Genomic DNA, 19,082 nt, shown 5'->3' with positions numbered 1-19,082 from the left:
GCGTGGACCTAGCAGCCCACTGTGTCCGAAGGTGTCGGGATACCACATCCACACGTAAAAGAAATGGTGATGAAATACATGTAACGTCAACTTTACCGTCTTAACCATTTTTAAGTACACAGTTCAGCAGTGTTCAGTACATTCACATTGTCCTGCCGTCACCTCCAGAATCTGGCCGTCGTGTAAAACTGAAACTGTCCCCCCTGAACAAGAGCTCCCCACTCCCAGCCCACCCCCCATCTCCCAGCCCCCAGCCGCCGGCCCACCGGTCTGCCTTCCGTCTCCATGAGTCTGACTGCTCAAGGGACCTCGTACCAGTGGAATTGTCAGTACTCGTCTTTTTGTCACTGGCTTATTTCACTGAGTATAATGTCACTTGTCATCCATGTTGTAGCCTATGTCAGGATCTCCTGCCTTTTGAAGGCTGAGTAATATTCCGTTGTATGGATGCAGCACATTCTGTTTGTCCATTTTTCTGGCGATGGACACTTGGGTTGCTTCTACCTTTTGGCTACTGTGAGTAGTGCTGCTCTGAACACAGGTGTGCAAATATTCAACATCCGAACCTTTAAACAGTTTGGGAGCTTTCAACGTCTGCTGGATGAGGGACTCCCATACTGGCCTGGAAGGAAGGCTGGGTGCTAGGATGCTCGGAGGCCGCCCTGGGGTGCATGACGTCTGGTGGAAGAGGAGAGACGGTGCACAGGCGAGCGTGGCCAGCCCTCCGATCTGCACAGAGGAACGTGCCATAACATCATGGCGAGTTGGCCCACCTTGACCTTGGCCTGGGATTGTTGGGCTGGGGCCTTTGTTGCCGTTAACTAGGATGTCCCTGCGCCCTGGTCTTCCTGGGACAGCCCTGCCTAACCTGTTGTAACAGCCCCTCCCTCACCCTCATCCCATCCCTGCCTCTGACCTGCCGTCCCCCTCGCTCGGCCTCCCCTTTTCAGCCTGTTCGGTCGGGTCCAAGCAGAGTCAGGCTTGGAGCCTCAAGGTTCACACCCACTAGCTGTGCTTGGAAAACCCTGTGTGTTGCCAGACCTCGGTTGCCTTGCCAGTGAAATGGGGCTGATAATCACATCCACTTTATGTGTTTCTGTCTGTGTGTGTGTGTGTGTGTGTGTGATAACTAAATGGGCAATACTGTAAGAAAGAGAGTTGGCAGTTTGCAAGGGATCGAGGTGGGAGATGTCAGCGTGGGCTATAGGGGCAGGCAGTGCCAACCTCCAGGGCAAACCCCAGGCTTCACACAGTCTCCTGTGGACGTGAGAAGCGCATGAACATGACAGGCTACTTATTCTGAGCGTTCATAGGGAAAAATGCTGGCGTCTCAAAATAATAACGATGGCAGCTAACAGTTGTTGCGGGTTTCCAAATGCCACCCTTGCACCGTCTCGTCTGTTCCTCACCGCAATCCAGCGAGAACCCCGATTTCATCATCCTGATTTCATAGATGAGAACACCGAGCACAGGGTTTGGTGCCCAAGGTCACAGGAGTAGGAAGTGTGAGAGCTGGGCGTGGAGCCTGAGCGGTCGGTCGGTCCACAGGGAGCTTGTACCCTTGACCAGCATACCGCCCTGCCCCTTGACTTCCAGGAGACGCTCCCATCCCGGGGAAGCTGGGGCCTGTGCCACAGGGTGGGGCACAGAGCCCCCCCATCTCTCTCCCACAGCCCTCCTGACAGCCAGCCCCCTCCTCTCCCCGAGGCCACGGTTCAGGGCCCCGGAACGCCGTGGCCTGGAGACAGTACATCTGATGGGGTCTCCGGAAGGACTACTTGGGCTGAATTTTCCATGAAAATCCATCTCTGCCCTCTTGGTCCAGAAGCATCTGGGGACACTTCAGCTATGATCCTAAATATGGCCTGTTCACTACCGGGGTCCTGTGTCTTACGGGACCGTCAGTTCATTTCTGCCTGCCTCCGTGGGTTCCGGCCAGGCCACTGTTGACCGCTGCTGCTGACAGGCATGCTGGGACGTCTCAGATGCTGCCGGCTGTGTATCCTTGGTCCCCAGTTACCGCTGAGCCCCATCTCTCCTCCTTCTCCTCGTCTAGGCATCCCTAGCCCCAGTGCCTGGAACACTGAAGCCCCCCAGAGCCCAGCTGCCCATGGAGCCCAGCTGCTGGGCGCTGCTCTGGGCACAGACGCTGAGCACGGGGGTGAGAGGGGCTCCAGGTCCCCGTCCTTTCACGAGACTCCGTGGGCCACCGTTGTCGTCAGCTCCCGCTGCTTGTGCTGGGGCCGGTGCTTACAAGGTTAGCCAAGGTGGCCTCCACCCTCTGGACACAGAAAACTTGAAAGGAAAGCACGGTGGACACACACACACCACTCACACCGCTCAGGGGCCCACGTGTGAGGATGTGTGAGGATTTACTGTACGTGAAACAATGAGGCAGGTGTGGGCCATGAAGAGGGATGTGGGCCGAGCTCCCCGAAAGGTGAGCGCCGAGGAGGAGGATGCAGGGGAACATCTCTCCCAGCTTGGGAACCTAGGGGAGAGAGGCTTCTGTGCAGGGGGGTAGCTCAACCCCGGGGGGCTTGTCCAGCAGCCCCCCTGAGGATCCGCCTTCTCACTTCTCTTTAGTTGGTCACCTGGTTGGCTAGGGCAGAAGGGAGGAGAGACCTGGAAATCTTCCCCCAGTCAGTTCAGTTATCCTTTGACTGTGCTGCCTTTGGCCATCTTGAAGCAGGCACTAGATAAAGCTGTTCCTGTTTCTCTCTCTCTCAACTCATGTGCGCTGCTCCCACTCCTTGAATGCCTGCAGCATCTGCCCGTCTTGCTTCCGTTCAGCTACTCATCCTTCCACAGATGCCTGCAGTGCCTGGCGCCCTCCTGCAGCGTGCAGACCACAGCGTCCCCTGCCCCGAAGCATATTCGTCTTCCTGGAAGAGTTTCCAGTCACTCTCAGTGTATTTCCCTCTCTTGCTCTTGGCTCTCTTTATTGCTAGATTCTTTGAAGACCTCTGGCTTAAGTCACTCACCTGACACCTGCCCAGAAAAGTCAACTAAGAAAATTCCTGGAGAGTGGGGGAGTCGTGAGGACTCAGTCTACTTCTGCTAAACTCAGAGAACTCCGTTTCCCAGAAAACAAAACAGAAGTTAAAATAAATATTAACAAAGTTATATTTTGTGATGTGCCATGAAAACGCTACTCTTCTCTTTTCTAAACTCAATCACAGAATATTAGTTTACTTTGTGGCATCAAATGACTCTTTATTTCTCGGTGACTGAATTTTTATGGTCACCCTGGCCCCTGCCCATATCAGCGCAGAGAATTTCGGGCAGGGGAGGGGAGGTGCTTTGTCCCTTCTGGGTAAGGCTCCAAACAAATTCTGCTAATCTCAGGGTTTGGTGAAACTCTTTGCTCAGAAACTTTATGGCCGGTGGGAATTGATGGTTTGTGTTTGCTCTTCAAATAAAGGAACCTTGGAGGCAGAGAAGGGCATTTTCAGCGGAGCTGCTGAGTTTTGAAATCTTGAGCCCTCTCCCTTATCAGGCCTGTTTATTACAGGTTTCATAAATGTTTTATGAGGGAATGGTGAGGCCCTGCTGACTAGGGGTGGTGGCAGCTGTCTCCAACTTTCCACATTGTTGACAGGATCAAAGGACAGATCTACCACCTGATAAGATTGAGCGGATAAGATAGGGCAGAATCCCAAACTGACTTCTTGCCTCCATGCACAAGGCAAACAAATGGGCTTAAAAGGGTACCTTTTTCTTTCCTTGCCTGGAGCCCTTTGTTTCCTGCATCATTTGTGGGACCAACTGTACCTCCCAAGCAATTCCTGCCCCAGTCACTGTTCAAGCCAAAAACGATTTCTCTTTAACATTTTTAGAATTGTTAATAATGTATATTTTACAGATTGAAAATTATCTGAGCGCTTCCATCCCCACTCTGTTCATATGAGTGACACAAATTTTAAAATAAATACAGTGGAAAAGAGGAAAAATGTGTGCATGGAAACAATTTATGGCCAAATAAATCATCTCTAGTATATTGATATTTTCATGTAGAGGAATTATATTGACTTTGTTTCCAGCCACTGTTGACATTTTACTACAATTGCCTTGACGATCTTTGAGAATGGTCTTTTCATCTCATTATTACTGGAAATTGGAAACTTCCTTTTATCACTAGAAATCTCTCTCTTTCTCTCTCTCTTTTTCTTGAGGCAGAGGGGAGGATTCTTTCCTGCATCAAAAGAAGTTTCTCTGATCTTCCAGAAATGTCCCTCGCCTTCTCTGCAGCTCACCTGGCCCTCCGCTCCTGGCTCCGCTCTTGGTGTCGGGCCAGATGGATGGCCCTGAGGCCTCTGCCTATTTCAGGATTGACTCTGAGAATATCAGCAATGTTCCAGTGGTAGCACACACATGCAGGTAATTCTTCACAGCTGCCAGAGTCTGTCCACAGCAGAAGATGAAGGGACTACCTTATAATCCCCGTTGTTCTAGAAAGGTTAGAAAGCAGATCCTGAGAAAACCTGTGAAGACAGCTCTGCTCACCTGGATTGAGGTTTCCATCCTTCTAAGCTCCCTTTTCCCCAGCCCGAGCGTCTCCCTTTGCCCTGAGCCCCCCCCCCCCACTCCTCCGTAGAGCTGCCTCTTCTCCTTTTATCTCTCTTTCAAATGCACCTGCTGTGTGTCCCGAGGCCTCTTGGAAAGCAAGCTGATGAACGAATCCCCTTTAAGGTGAGCTTGCTGGCCGGCCCTCTGGTCTGTCGTGCACCGCCCCTCCCTCAGTGTACAGTTTCGAAGAGTGCTGGACGCCAGTGGTGATATTTGCTATTTGCACCGTTAGGATCACTCCACGTGCCCTCCCGCCCTGGCACGTTAATCCAGACCTTTGCTCCATGAGCTGCGGTTGTCTTCTGAGCTTCTGAGCCCTTCGGCTCACCCTCCTGCACCTGGATGTAGGCACTGGTGCTCATGCCAAGATGGCTCCACTGTCGAGAGACGGGCCTTCCCCAGCTCTGGGCACGAGCTCGGGCCAGGGCTCCGTCGTCTTCTGAGTTGCCTTTGGGAGGGTAAAAGCACACCCATGTTCCGTAAATGCTTCTCAGGTGGCGTGGGACTGAAGGACCAGCGTTGGGTTGGGTCAGGTCTCAAAAGAGTGAGAACACACCTGGAAAAGGATTTTGGAAAATAAAAAGGAAAGATTTTTTTTTTTTTTTTTAAGAAGATGTTGTTGGTAGGAGTTTATTAATTTATTAATTTATTTTTGCTGTGTTGGGTCTTCGTTCCTGTGCGAGGGCTTTCTCTAGTTGTGGCAAGTGGGGGCCACTCCTCATCGCGGTGCGCAGGCCTCTCACTATTGCGGCCTCTCTTGTTGCAGAGCACAGGCTCCAGACGCACAGGCTCAGTAGTTGTGGCTCACGGGCCCAGTTGCTCCGCGGCATGTGGGATCCTCCCAGACCAGGGCTCGAACCCGTGTCCCCTGCATTAGCAGGCAGATTCTCAACCACTGCGCCACCAGGGAAGCCCAGAAAGATGGTTTTAAAAGACCCGTGTGTAAGTTCGGAAGCAGCAGTGTGTGCCTGGGGTAGATTTAATTCACTCTTCATGGGGCAGCCTCTTCTCCACAGCCCTGCACTTAAAACTGACCCAGAAAGAAGCCCATCGGAGCCCAGCTCCTTCACCTGTAGCCCATGCAGCAAAAGGGGACTCCGGAGACAGTGCTGGGCACCCCTCGTCTCCTTGGGAACAAGGAGGTGGCACGGTGTATAAGGGTATATATATCGTATCTGCTCAAAATGCAGACTCTGGTCAGCAGGATGCTAAGGTGGCCTTGGAATCTACATTTGAGCCCGGGTGCCCCGCTGGGCGCTGATGCAGGATGCGGCTCACCTTGCAAAGGCTGACCTGGCTCGATGGACGAGCCCTGAGAGGGGAGGGGAGAGAGCCGTCTTCCAGTCACTCCTCCGCAGTGTGACCTTGGACGAGTCTCCCTGCCTGGATGGGTTACAAGGTCCTCCAGCTTCCTCAGCTCCCACCACACGCCGTCCACACCAGCTGCAAAACTGGGGGAGTCTAGGTTAGTATCTAGGTATTTCGCTTGGCTCAGATCTGGGCAACTTCAGGGCTCTGAAGAGGATCGTACCTTTATACTTTGATCCAGAAGGCCGTGTTGGCAGAGGGCTGGCCCTACCCCGTCCCCATGGGTTCAGATGCCCATCTGAGCCTGGGGCCCTGCAGCCAGCAGGCCAGTCGGCCACCCTGACCACATGACCGTTACCCGAGCCGTGCAGCTCTACCCTCACACTTCATGAGCAGCACTGAGGTTAGGCCACCTCTCATCCACTATAGCTGTGGGACCTTGAGTCCCTCCGCCTCTCCTAGACTCAGTTTCCACTTCATTTAAATGGGGATAATGATAACAGTACCTTCCTCATAGGGTTTTGTCAGGGGGTTATTTAAAGGAGTAAATACGCTTGAGATGCTTATCCTGGTGCCTGGCACATAGTGAGTAACTGTTAGGTGACATTGTTGCTGTTGCCATTGTTATATCACTTTACAGTTTACAAAGAGCTTTCGGAAAAATTACATGTTTGTGTGATTTTCATGAAGACTCTTTGAGAAGGCAGGTAATTCCATTATGCAAATCAAATAATCGCGACTCAGAGAAGTTTCAGGAGTTTATTTCTTTGGCCACCAAACCAGGGGTGGTCTCTGATTCACAAGGATAATATCTAATTTGTGGTTGGTAGAGTCTCCTGTTTTGAAAGGATTGGGGTTTGTGTCTGTGGAGTGCTTTGCACCCATAGCAGTCGGGGAGGGGTCGCGGTGACCAGGGCTGGCGTGGTGCGTCAGGCTGTCCTCGGCGGGCTGGCTGGCGGGATTGCGGCGCGCTGGGCGACCAGCACCCTCTCCCCTCTCTCTGTCCTCACGTCCCCAGCCACCGTGCCCTGTTTGGATCAGGACGCGGGCGGACAAGCAGAACCAAGGACCACAAGACCTGGTTGTGGGTCTGGAGTACAAACTCCACGCTGGGAACTCAGTGTCCAGAGTCTGGAGCCAGTGCTTCCCTGACCGGAGCTCCGGCCTGGGCCCAGTGTTGCAGGGCGTGCCTGGGGCATGGCGCGGAGATGGCCTGGAGAAACAGGTGGCTTCTCAGCACGGTGCGGGTGTGAGACAGCCTACCCGGTGCTTCAGGCAGGCACGCAGGGCCCTGGGGAGGCTCTAGGGGCAGAGAGGTGGGCACAGGCCTTCCCTGCTTTCTGTCCAGAACTGGCCAGCACCTCTAATGAGTGCCATCTGTCCCGTAGACAGCCTCTGCTTGAAAGCGCTCCTGTGTTTGCCTGGTGGCCTTAGTTCTCAGCAAGTCAGGCCGGGAAGCACCAAAGGGTATGATGCCACGTTCTGGACAGAGAAAACCTAAACCGACCACCACTCAGAGGGCACTGGGGAAACCTGAGCCCAACAGCAAAGCAAGTGAATGAGAACGAGTGACACCAGGCTGCTGGGTGCGGGCAGCGGTCCTTTCAGGGGTGTTGGGTGCATGGGCACCATATTGGCCCGAGAGCCCTCCGGTGGGGCTACGTCATCAGCTCGAGACAATCCAGGGGGCAGTGTCCAGGGCCAGTCTTCCCAGCTGCTCCGTTCTTCTCGCCCCTGCAAAGTGCAGAGTACAGGTTCCTGCAAGGGCCTCTAGAAGACCGTCGCCTTGCTGGAGCCCAAGCGGGCGCGGGGAGCTTGTGGGCAGAGCAGTACGGGCCGTGGGTCACGGGCCTCCCAGACCTGCCCTCAGCCAAGGAGGCCGCAGTGCCTGCCGATGGCCGGATGGCCTCCGCCTCGGCCCCTGTGGCCCCGGCTTTTTATGGTCAAGTCCAAGGAGGAGGCTGGGCTCGGACTGGGGCCGGGTAGGGGTAGGGAGAAGGCAGCTTTTATCATCCGCACAATTGTTTCCGAAACATTATCAACTCAGATTATTGGCCACAAATTTTCACCCGAAATCGGAGAGTGATAGGCTTTTACGGGGCAGTAAAAGGCGTGCTCGCCGGTCCTAGGCTTGTCTCACCAGCTGTTGACTCCACCGTTGTATCAATGTTGCCATAATTTGACACTTGTGAATAGAGGAAGATTGTAAAGTGTCCATAGATCCTGTAAACCGTGCTAAATAGAGATTAGTATTACTCCTAAGTTTAAGCCTAGTGAAAGATAATTAAATGGATGGATGTGGCTGTAAATCTCCCTTTTATCAACTTCTTGCTCTCGTGCGGGCCGTCTGGAGCCTTATTATTTTACAGCATCATGAGTGCTCTGGCAGAATCAGCACTGGAAGTGGATGCCACTGGCTGCAGAGTGGGGAGCCACTACGATCCGTGAGATATGTCCCCAAATCTGCACGGCCTCTCCCTCCCTTCCCCTCTCGACGGCAGCCCTGGCCGTGACGCGCGTCTCACTGCCGGGGCTGCCTGGTGCCGAGGGGCCAGCCCGCGCACACCCGGGCATCCCTCCGGCCCCTTGCCCCTTCTGGTCCTCCGGCTCCTTGGGGTAAGCCCTGGGCATCTTCAACGGCTGCCATTTCTGGTACTCTTCCATGCAGCACTCTTCTAGAAGCTCCTCTGGGGCCTCTGCTTTCTGCACAGACGGTGTCACGTGTGGCCAAATAATGCTGCTTCTGGGGAAGATAAAAACTGCCAAACCACGATCCAGTGGAGGCAGCTGAAAGGCAGACATACTGTTAGCAGGTGTCACACCGAGAGGGGATCCCTGGACAGCCTGTATCTGAGCGGCTCAGTCCTAGCCAGGAAGCTCTCTTCACAGAAAGGGCCAGTAGAGGTCTTTTCGGCCTCTGTCGAGGCTGCGGTGGCCCAGGGGCTGGGCTGAGTGGGTTGGTGCCGTGGCAGCAGAGCTGCAGGGCCGTTTGTGTTGGAGGATGTGTCTCTGGGGCTTCCCCATCTCCAGCCCACCCTTTCCTCAATTCCACCAGCTGTTCTGAGCCTCGGCCAAGGCCTGGGCCGAGCCTGCGGGCCCAGGACCTGCTCTGGTCAGGGGCACAGCTCCCAAACATGGAGCCCGTGTGTCCGTCAAAGCTGGCCCGTCCTCCATCTGGTCCCTTCTCTCCAGGGCCACTGGGAAGAAGCGACTTGCGCACCTGCCACCGCAGTGCACGGACCGTTGTCGGGTGGGCTTTGTGTCTCTGGCCTCACCCTGGCCTGACTCCGGTCTGGCTGCCCCCCTTGGGGCTACAGGTACCACCCAGAGTCAGGTGGTGGCTTCCTGAGGTGTTAGTCCTCCTGGCCTCGCAATGGCCCAGTCTGGCCTAAAAAGGGATTTCCTTATATAATGGCAATAGTTTTTCAATCCCAGCTGACCAGCATCTCATTGTTGATGCAGCAGAGAGCCTGGGGAACAACCGTCTTCTGTGCACCTGCTCTCGACCTTGGCGGTGACCGTGAATCGGGTAACTGGGTTCAGGGCCTTCTGCCTGGCCTGGTGACGGAGCTGTGTTCTCAGGCCACTGGGCGAGCCTCGATCTTTGGCTGGCCTTGACTGGAGAGACTGGGACACAGAGAACGAGGAAATAGTTTTGCAGAAGACTCACCTGGGAGAGACCGGCTTGGCCACAGCAGATAAACACATTTTTTTTTTCCTTTTTATTGCCTAAAGCTAAGCTATATGTACCTTAGTTGGAATTAACAGGCTAAAAGTTCAGGAGATAAGGAGCCTCTCCTTGGCATGAGTGATCGGCAGGCCCAGCAGCTGGGGCTCGGTCCAGGGGCCTTGTCACCTTTTGAACTAGGGGCCCAGTTCCCTGTCTGTTTCACAGTCTCAGCAGCGGGGAACGTGAGCAGAGATGCTGGACCTTGTCACGCGGGCTCCACCTCAGTGTACAGCGCGGATGTGATTTTTGGTCCCTGATTCCAAGACGGGCTGGGCCACCAGAGGGGTTGTAGGGTCCTGCCGGCTGCTGGGCCTCAGGCCTGCCTGCAGGGAGCTCAGAACCCACAGTGAGGCCTAACAGCAAACTTGTAAAGCCCGCCTGCTCACGTGGCCTCAGGGTAGAGGCATTCTGAGCACTTGGGATCTCCTGGGGCGCTTTTTAACATGCTCTTCCTGGGGCCCCTCCCAGGCTGCTGTGCGGGCACGCAAGTCGGGGAGCTACTGCCCTCGGCCTTGATAGCCCACCCTGGTCTCAGTGTAAAAGAATCACACTTCTCACCCTGTCCCGAGAGGCCGGTGAAGGCACAAGAGCTTATTTCTGTACACAAACAGATGAGTGCAGTCGACGAGGGCACCATCGGGGTCCCTTCAGCCCGCTCCGGACGTTTGGGTGTGTTGCTGTGACATAAGCACATGGCAGTGAAAACGTCCTGTAGAAACGGACACAGAAGCACCAAGTGCGTCCTATTCACAGAGGTCCTGGACCAGGAAGGTGCAGCTGGGCCTCCCGGGGGAACCGAGCTGAGGCCTCAAGACAAGTGGGTGCCGTTCGCACAGCAGGTCTGTTCTCAAAATGATCTCTCTGGTTCGGAGTCCACTTATTTACCACGTCATTTTGTAAGTGTTTACTAAGTGACTGTGTGTCAAGCACTCCTGGGCTCCCAGAGGGTGGAGGAGACGTGTGAGCATGGCACTAAACGCGGCGACAGACGGCGCAGGGCCCAGACCCAGGCCTGCTGCAGGGTGTGTGTGTGTGTGCGCGTGCGCATGTGAGCCGCGTGGACACACAAACCCCCCAGACTTGCTCCCAGCCCTGGTCATACCTCTGAACTCCCAGCCTCCTGAGCTGAAAGTTCTCACTTTGGGAAACTACAACCTTTAATTAGCGTCTGACAAACATTTTTTTCTCTCAAAGGCTGTTTTTCAGTTCAATTGAATATATGCCACATTTGATACGATATCTTTTTTTTTTTTTGCGGTACCCGGGCCTGTCACTGCTGTGGCCTCTCCCATTGCGGAGCACAGGCTCCGGACGCACAGGCTCAGCGGCCATGGCTCACGGGCCCAGCCGCTCCGCGGCATGTGGGATCTTCCCGGACCAGGGCACGAACCCGTGTCCCCTGCATCGGCAGGCGGACTCTCAACCACTGTGCCACCAGGGAAGCCCTGATATGATATCTTTAAAAGTGTCACCTTATATTGGGGGATGGGAGAAAGAAAGAAGACCAAAAGGGGCCTCCCTGGTGGCGCAGTGGTTGAGAGTCCGCCTGCCGATGCAGGGGATACGGGTTCGTGCCCCGGTCTGGGAGGATCCCATATGCCGCGGAGCGGCTGGGCCCGTGAGGCATGGCCGCTGAGCCTGCGCATCCGGAGCCTGTGCTCTGCAACGAGAGAGGCCACAACAGTGAGAGGCCCGCGTACGGCAAAAAAAAAAAAAAAAAAAGAAGACCAAAAGGGAAAAAAAAAGAAAAAGAGAACAAAAATAATAACAGCAAACAAAACACCCGATGCTGTAACCCAGGTAAAACCCTAAGGAGATGAGGGCTGTGCTGTGACGCTTTTGCTCTGCTGCTGCTAATAAACCCACCTATCTTGAAGAGTAAACACCACATTGTTTTGCCAACTATTAGATTTTTACTACTCACCAATAAAGCGAGCAGTTATTCATTTCAAATAATATTCCACTCATTGTTTCCTAAAGATTAGCAATGGAAAGAGATGTCAACAATTTTCACTCTTTAAATTGAGTGTGATAGGCTTTTATAGCGCAGTATAAAGATATTGCAGGGAAAGGCTGCAATCCTAGCAGCTCGATTTTTCTTTTATCTGTCAGTACAGCCCCAATTTGACACTTGTGAGCAGAGGAAGCTTGTAAAGAGCCCGCAGACCCCATAAAGCTGGCAACACTCGGGTTAGCCTTACAGCTCTCTTAAAGCACCGTAAAGCGATAATTTAATTAACTAACGGGGCTGGAAGCAGGGAGCTTTATCTAATTAGTTCTCTTCTCCTGGCCTCCTGGTAATTCCAGTGCTGCTGTGTACAGATTAGCAAGGCCTGGGAGAAGCGTTTTGTACAGGCACCCCCTGGCCTCCCGTTGGCTTCTGTTTGAAGTGTTTCTGTAGAGTTGTGACATTGCTGTTGTTCCCAGAGAAAAATACAGTAGTTTATCGGAGCTAGTTTTGAGTATTTTCATAGAAGCTGCAAACACTTCCTCCTTAGGTGTTTAATAGGACGTCCATGCATCGTTTAATAATATAAATTCCCGCTGGCATTGTGTCTGTGTGGGCGCGTCTATGCGGGTGTGTGTGTGTGTGTGTGTGTGACGTGTGTGTGTGTGCGTGCATGTGTGCGCACATGTGGGTCTTTTGACTCTGCATACGGGTGCCACCTCCCCCCTGGCTCCCGTGGCTGTGGACAGGCCGGGTGATGGTGGGAGCCCCGGGAACCACGGGGGCGCTTGGGCGGGTTCGGGCTCTCCTGCTCTCGGGACAGCCCTTGGCTAGTAGCCCTGTCACCGGGATTTTATTGGAGCCTGTCCTCTGGATCGGCTGTCCTATAGGCCGTCCATGCAGTGCTGAGTTGCCTCTGCCGGTGGGCAGCTCTGGGGGCTGGGGGTCTTCCAGCAGCTCTGCATTCCTGGGGGCCTCGCTCAGGGTAACTGTGATCACCGCAGAGAAAAGTCACCTTGACTTCGGGCCCCAGGGGGCCACGAGGCTTGGAGGCGTCTGTTCATGCTTCTGGGGCTCAGAGACTATGGGGGTGAGCTCGGCGAGGGCCATCGCGTTCAGATGGGTCCCAGGCCAGCTGGAACCATCGACGCGCTCGGCTGAATGTATACCCTCTGAGCTGTCGTGTCACCCTTAGGGAGGTGACGCTCTTTATCCAGGGTACCACTTGCAGGGGCTCATTTCCAGATTTCTGTCCGAATGGAAGCTTTCACCACCTTTGGTCCCAAAGCCACTATCCAGCTTGGAATTTTGGTGACTCCAGTGCTCAGCCAGCCCTCAGCCTCCTGGCTCCCAGCCTCTGAGCCATGGGGAGGCCGGGCTGGGCCAGCAGAGGGCAGAGAGGAGCGGCTCTGGGAGCTCCAGCCCTCCTGAGTGTGTCCACGGCTTCCACTCTCATTCCCGGAGTGCCCCCCCCCCCCCCCACAGCATCATTCTTAGGGGAGCTCTTGTAAGATACTGCTCTCTGGGCTCTGCTCTAGAAGTGTGACCTTCTGTTGTTCAGGTTCTTTCTTTCTTCTTTTTTAATGTTTTTGAAAATTCGTAAAAGTAAGCTTTTAAAAAATCGTGGTGAAGTATATACATGACATAAAATTTACATTTTAATCACTTTTAAGTCGGGTGGCATTAAGTACACATACACTGTTCTACAGCCATCACCACCATCCATCTCTTGAATTCTTCTGATCTCGCGAAGCTGGATCTCTGTCCCCATTAAACAATAGCTCCCCTCTCCCCTCCCCCTAGCCTCTGGCACCCACCCTTCTCCTTTCAAGTCTCTATGAATTGACTACTGTAGGGGCCTCATGTCAGTGGAATCAAACAATATTTGTCCTTCGGTATCTGACTTATTTTGCCCAGCATGTTTGCAGGGTTCATCCATGTTGTAGCATGTGTCTGAATTTCCTGCCTTTTTAAGGATGAATAATATTCCATTATACGTCTGTCCCACATTTGTTTATCCATTTATCTATTGATGGCCATTTGGGTTGTTTCCATCTTTTGGCTGTTGTGGGTAACGCTGCTGTGAAGATAGGTGTGCAAATACCTCTTTGAGTCTCTGCTTTCAGTCCTGTGTGTGTGTACCTAGAAGTGGAATTGCTGGACCCTGCGGCTTTTCTGTGTGTGACTTAGAGGGACCCACCAGTCTGTCTGCCACGGCACCTGCTCCGTTTTACGTTCCCACCAGCAACCCTCAAGCATTCCAGTTTCTCCACATTTCTCACCAACACTTGTTATTTTCTGTTTGTATGTTTTTAAATTTTTTAAAAAATTAATTAAATAATTAAATTTATTTTTGGCTGTGTTGGGTCTTCGTTGCTGCACACGGGCTTCCTCTAGTTGCAGCGAGCGGGAGCTACCCTTCATTGCTGTGCGCGGGCTTCTCATTGCGGTGGCTTCTCTTGTTGCAGAGCACGGGCTCTAGGCACGCGGGCTTCAGTAGTTGTGGCCTGCTGGCTCAGTAGTTGTGGCGCATGGGCTTAGTTGCTCCGCGGCATGTGGGATCTTCCTGGGCCAGGGCTTGAACCTATGTCCCCTGCATTGGCAGGTGGATTCTCAACCACTGTGCCACCAGGGAAGTCCCGTGTTTTTTAATGTGATAATAACCATCCTAATGGATGTGAAGGGATCTCATTATGATTTTGATTTGCACTGGGAATCAATAATTTAAAAAGATTCTCCAGGAGGTGCCAGTGAGCACCCAGAATGGAGAGCCACCAACTACATGACCATCAGCTACTGAGGACACGTTATCTGCCAGGCACTGTCCTAAGTCCCCCTTTACCACCCCTGCAAACACTCAGTGAGACAGGAGCCGTTCCCCTTCCTACAGATGAGAAAATCAGGCACACAGAGGTGAGTGAAGACTGCTCAGCTAGCAGGTGGTGGGACCAGAATTCAAGTCCAGATCTGTGGGCCCTGGAGCCCCTGCCCCTCGGCGACTTTGCTCTTTAGCCCTTGGCCATGAGCTGTTCAGGGAGCCGTCCACTTCAGGAAGTGAAAGCGTCAAAGGACACTAGGGGAGCTCCGATTTGCATGGGGTCCATCCCGTCTAAAGACAATATCAAAATGAAATCTTTCATTCTTGAAAGGAATATTTTTTTTCTCACCACATTTTTCAATAAGGAGGTCCGATAAAGAAGAATTGTGTAATTTAATTTAATTAAAACTTTTTTCTTTTGACTGTACCCCACTGCTTGTGGGATCTTAGTTCCCCGACCAGGGCTCGAACCCGGGGCCCCAGCAGTGAAAGCACCAGGTTGTAACCACTGGACTGCCAGGGAATTCCCGAGTTGTTTAACTTTAAATAATCATAGTTCTAGTAGTTTAATAGTTACCTGATAGTCATTTATTCAAATAAAACTCAGGCCTACGTGAGGCCTGAAATCCAGAATCCACTTCATTTCCATCTCCTGTGCTTATTTACCGAGGGCCTGGAACGGGGCCGAGTGTGAGAATTGAAGTAAGACAACACTGCCATCTCGTGGGAGATTAAAGTTTGGCTGTGGACACCTGTAGCAACTTCAGCCTAAAGCTAGATTCCGAGAGGGTTTCTGGACCCAGGACTGTCTAGATCCATTCCTGGTCAAGGGGAGGTAAAAAGCCCTGCGCCATAAAGAGCCGTTCATGCTATCGGGTGCCGAGGTCAGAATCGTGCCCCCGAGTGACAGAGACAATGGCAGATACTCCCGTTGCCACCCTGAGACCCTGCTGTGCAGAGGCCGGAGCCGGGCGTTGGCGGGAGGGCTATTTACCCCTCAGCCGTGCGCCCACCCTACCCACAAGGGCAAGCAGGGAAAGCCTGAGCCTGGGATTCGCAGCCTAGTGTCTAGAACCTAGAATGGGCAGGGATCTTCCTCCCTCCTTGCGTCCTCCCCTCCCCTTTCCCCTTCATCACCACTTTATTGAAATATAATTCATATACCAAACAATTCACATCTTTCAGTATACAATTCGCTGGCTTTTCATATATTCACAGAGTTGTGCAACCATCACTACAGTCCATTTTAGAACATTCTCTAAATCTAACTGTATATTTACCTTAACCATTGTATGTTTTCATATGTTTTAATGTTATTAATTAGTGTCTGTTCATTTGAGCTTGAAGAACTCCTTTCAGTATTTTTTGCAAGGCAGGTCAAAGTGGTGATGAACTGCCTCAGCTTTTGTTTGTCTGGGAAAGTCTTTATTCATCCTTCCTTTCCAAGGGATTACTTGGCCACGTAGAGTATTCTTGGCTGGCGGTTTCCTCTTTCAACACTTTGAATTTATCATTCCACTTTCTCCTGGGCTGTTAAGAATTCCACTGAGAAATCTGCTAGTAATGTAATGGGCGTTCCTTTGTGTTTACAATCTTTTTTTCTCTTACTGCTTTTAGGATTCTCTTTGATTTGTGACAGTTTCTTTATAATGTGTCCTTTAAAATAATTAATTAATTTATTTTTATTTTTGGCTGCATTGGATCTTCGTTACTGCGCGTGGGCTTTCTCTAGTTGTGCCGAGCAGGGGCTACTCTTCATTGTGGTGCGTGGGCTTCTCGTTGCGGTGGCTTCTCTTGTTGCAGAGCACGGGCTCTAGGCGCACAGGCTTCGGTAGTTGTGGCATGCGGGCTCATTAGTTGTGGCTCGCAGCCTCAGTAGTTGTGGCACACAGGCTTAGTTGCTCTGCGGCATGTGGGATCTTCCCGGACCAGGGCTTGAACCCGTGTCCCCTGCATTGGCAGGTGGATTCTTAACCACTGCGTCACCAGGGAAGCCCCTAATGTGTCATTTTTTAAAAAAAATGTATCTTTTTTTTGGCCGCGTTGGGTCTTTGTTGCTGTGCACGGGCTTTCTCTAGTTGTGGCGAGCGGGGACCTACCCTTCGTTGCGGTGCACAGGCATCTCATTTCGGTGGCCTCTTGTTGCGGAGCATGGGCTCTAGGCACGTGGGCTCAGTAGTTGTGGCTTGTGGGTTCTAGAGCGCAGGCTCAGTAGTTGTGGCGCACGGGCTTAGTTGCTCTGCGGCATGTGGGATCTTCCCGGACCAGAGCTCGAATCTGTGTCCCCTGCATGGGCAGGAGATTCTTAACCACTGCGCCACCAGGGAAGTCCCTATAATGTGTCTTGAAGAAGACTGTTTTGAATTGAAGTAATGTTGAATCTAGTAGGTTCAGGATCGTGGGTGTTCAAGTCTTCTCCCAGGTTTGGGACGTCCTCAGCTGTTCTTTCTTTAAACAGCCTTTTGCCCCTCCCCCTGCTCTTCTCCTTCAGAAGCTCCAATAATTCTGATATTTATTCTTTCCATGGTATCCCATAGATCACTTAGGAGTTTTTCACTCTTTCATTCTTTTTCCTTTGTTCCTCTGACTCATTTATTTCAAAATTCCTGTCCTCCAACTCACTGATTCTCTTCTCATGGAGCTGCAGGTAGAAAAGGACAGTAATAGGTTAAGGAGTGACTGGGAAATGAGAAAAAGGAGAAAATACTTCTGTATTTCAAGGGTGCTGGAAGGCAAGGCCACTGAAGGGAGTGGGGTGGATGGTCTAGGAATAGTGCCCACGCATCCGGAACAGCTGTGGAGAGAATGGAGAGAAAGCGGGAAGGAGAGACTGCTGAGTCGGAGCCCACTGGGAACGTGGCCATGGGGCGGGGGAAACCAAAGGTCTGAAAGGGCCAGCGCCTTGTATAGTGGAGTGCTCCATGTCTGCCCGACGGCCCGCTGGCTGGGTCCAGTGTGGCTCCGGCCTTATTATTTGAGGTCTTGTGTGCAGGCGGTGTCCACGAGGGCAGTGAGGGATAGAGTTTCCACATGGTCACTACTTCTCTGCTTCTGGTGACACGGCCTTCCTCCAGAGCTTTGAGGATCTGTGTGGTGACCCCAAATGTGCTATGGTTCAAAAATGGTGCAAGTTTATTTCTGACTCAAGAAGTCCAAAGCTGGTGGTCCAGAACAGAGTGATTCCAGGGTGCAGGGTCCTTCTGTCTTGTGGCGCCTCCATCTTCCGCTGTGGCTTCTGTGCTCCTTTGTGTCAGCTGGCCGACACAGTAAAGGCTCGCTAATTGCTGCTGCTGTTATTATTATTATTATGACCATAACCCTCTTCTGTTGGTGTCACCCTTTCGCCACTCAGCTCCAGGCAGCCTGTGTGGGCAGCCGATGCCCTGTGGTGACTTTGGTAGGATGGCCGGCTTACCAGTCTACGGGGATGGAGACGTTGCCCTGAGCTAATGACAAAGGTTCTAGAAATGGGCCAGCAACTCCCATCACTACCATGCTTCCAAATAATATAATTTCACTAGAAACCCTTGTAAGGTCCCCAGATGCCTACTGCCCACCCAGCGATGCTGAGACCTTTCTCCTCTACCTGTGCTGCTCTCAATTGTTTTACAAAATGGTGGTCAGCAAGGGGCTAGAAGGCCACCCATGGTTCTTGGGAAAGAGGCCCATCAAACCACAAAGCTCCACCACCAGCTCTGGAAAATGACATCCTTGTATTAAAACATTCCTTGAGTAGATTCATTTTCCACTCAAGGCTCAGCAGCTGGGCAGAGAACAGTTACCACATGTCACCACTAGAGGGTGCTCCAGAGCCACCTCTTAACGTTGACCATACCTGGCAGGGAGGAGACCAAGGTTGGAAGATCTTTCTCATAGAAAAGTACTTACACATCCCGATCCAGTTATGCACATTTTAACAGCCTGTAACTGTGTGGTCTCCTTTTCATTCCTTAATTGTTAATATTCTTGCTGTACTTTGCGAGGATTGGGAAATGCTCGAGAAACAATTATTAGGAACAATAATTAATGACCATGTGTCAGGAACTGAGATAAGCACTTTTTATTCATTAGCTCTAGTTCCCACAGTAACCCTGTTGGAGGGATGCCCCCCTTTGTTATTCCTAAGCTTAATTTTTTATTATGAAAAATGGTAAATATACAGAGAAGTAGAGAGAAGTGGTGAGGCTAATGACCATGGCCATCACTAGATTGAAACAATTGCTCACATGTTGACACATTTGCCATCTACTGCTTTTTGGAGGAAGTATTTTAAAGTATGGCCGTTACTCACCCCTAAATACTTCAGTAGGTATCTCTAAAACTACAGACATTTCCCACATAATCGTGATAGCATGGTTAATGAAATTAACCATGATTCTCTAATTTCACCCAATATGCAACTCATATTCGCATTTCCTGGTTGTCCCCAAAATGTCTTTCACCCTTGCTTTGTTCTGACTAGCAGCCAAACAGGAATGCTCTTTGCCGTATCTCTTGGGTCTCTTTTTTAAAAAATTTATCTTACTGAAGTATAGTTGATTTATGATGTTGTGTTAATCCTACCGTATAGCAAAGTGATTCAGTTATACATATACATTCTTTTTCATATTCTTTTCCATTATGGTTTATCACAGGATATTGAATATAGTTCCCTGTGCTATACAGTAGGACCTTGTTGTTTATCCATTCTATATATAATAGTTTGCACC

The sequence above is a fragment of the Mesoplodon densirostris genome, chromosome 17, assembly GCF_025265405.1.
Source record: "Mesoplodon densirostris isolate mMesDen1 chromosome 17, mMesDen1 primary haplotype, whole genome shotgun sequence".
Classification (NCBI taxonomy): Eukaryota; Metazoa; Chordata; class Mammalia; order Artiodactyla; family Ziphiidae; genus Mesoplodon; species Mesoplodon densirostris.
The sequence above is the reverse complement of the archived record's forward strand: the minus strand, read 5'-3'. Positions refer to the sequence as shown.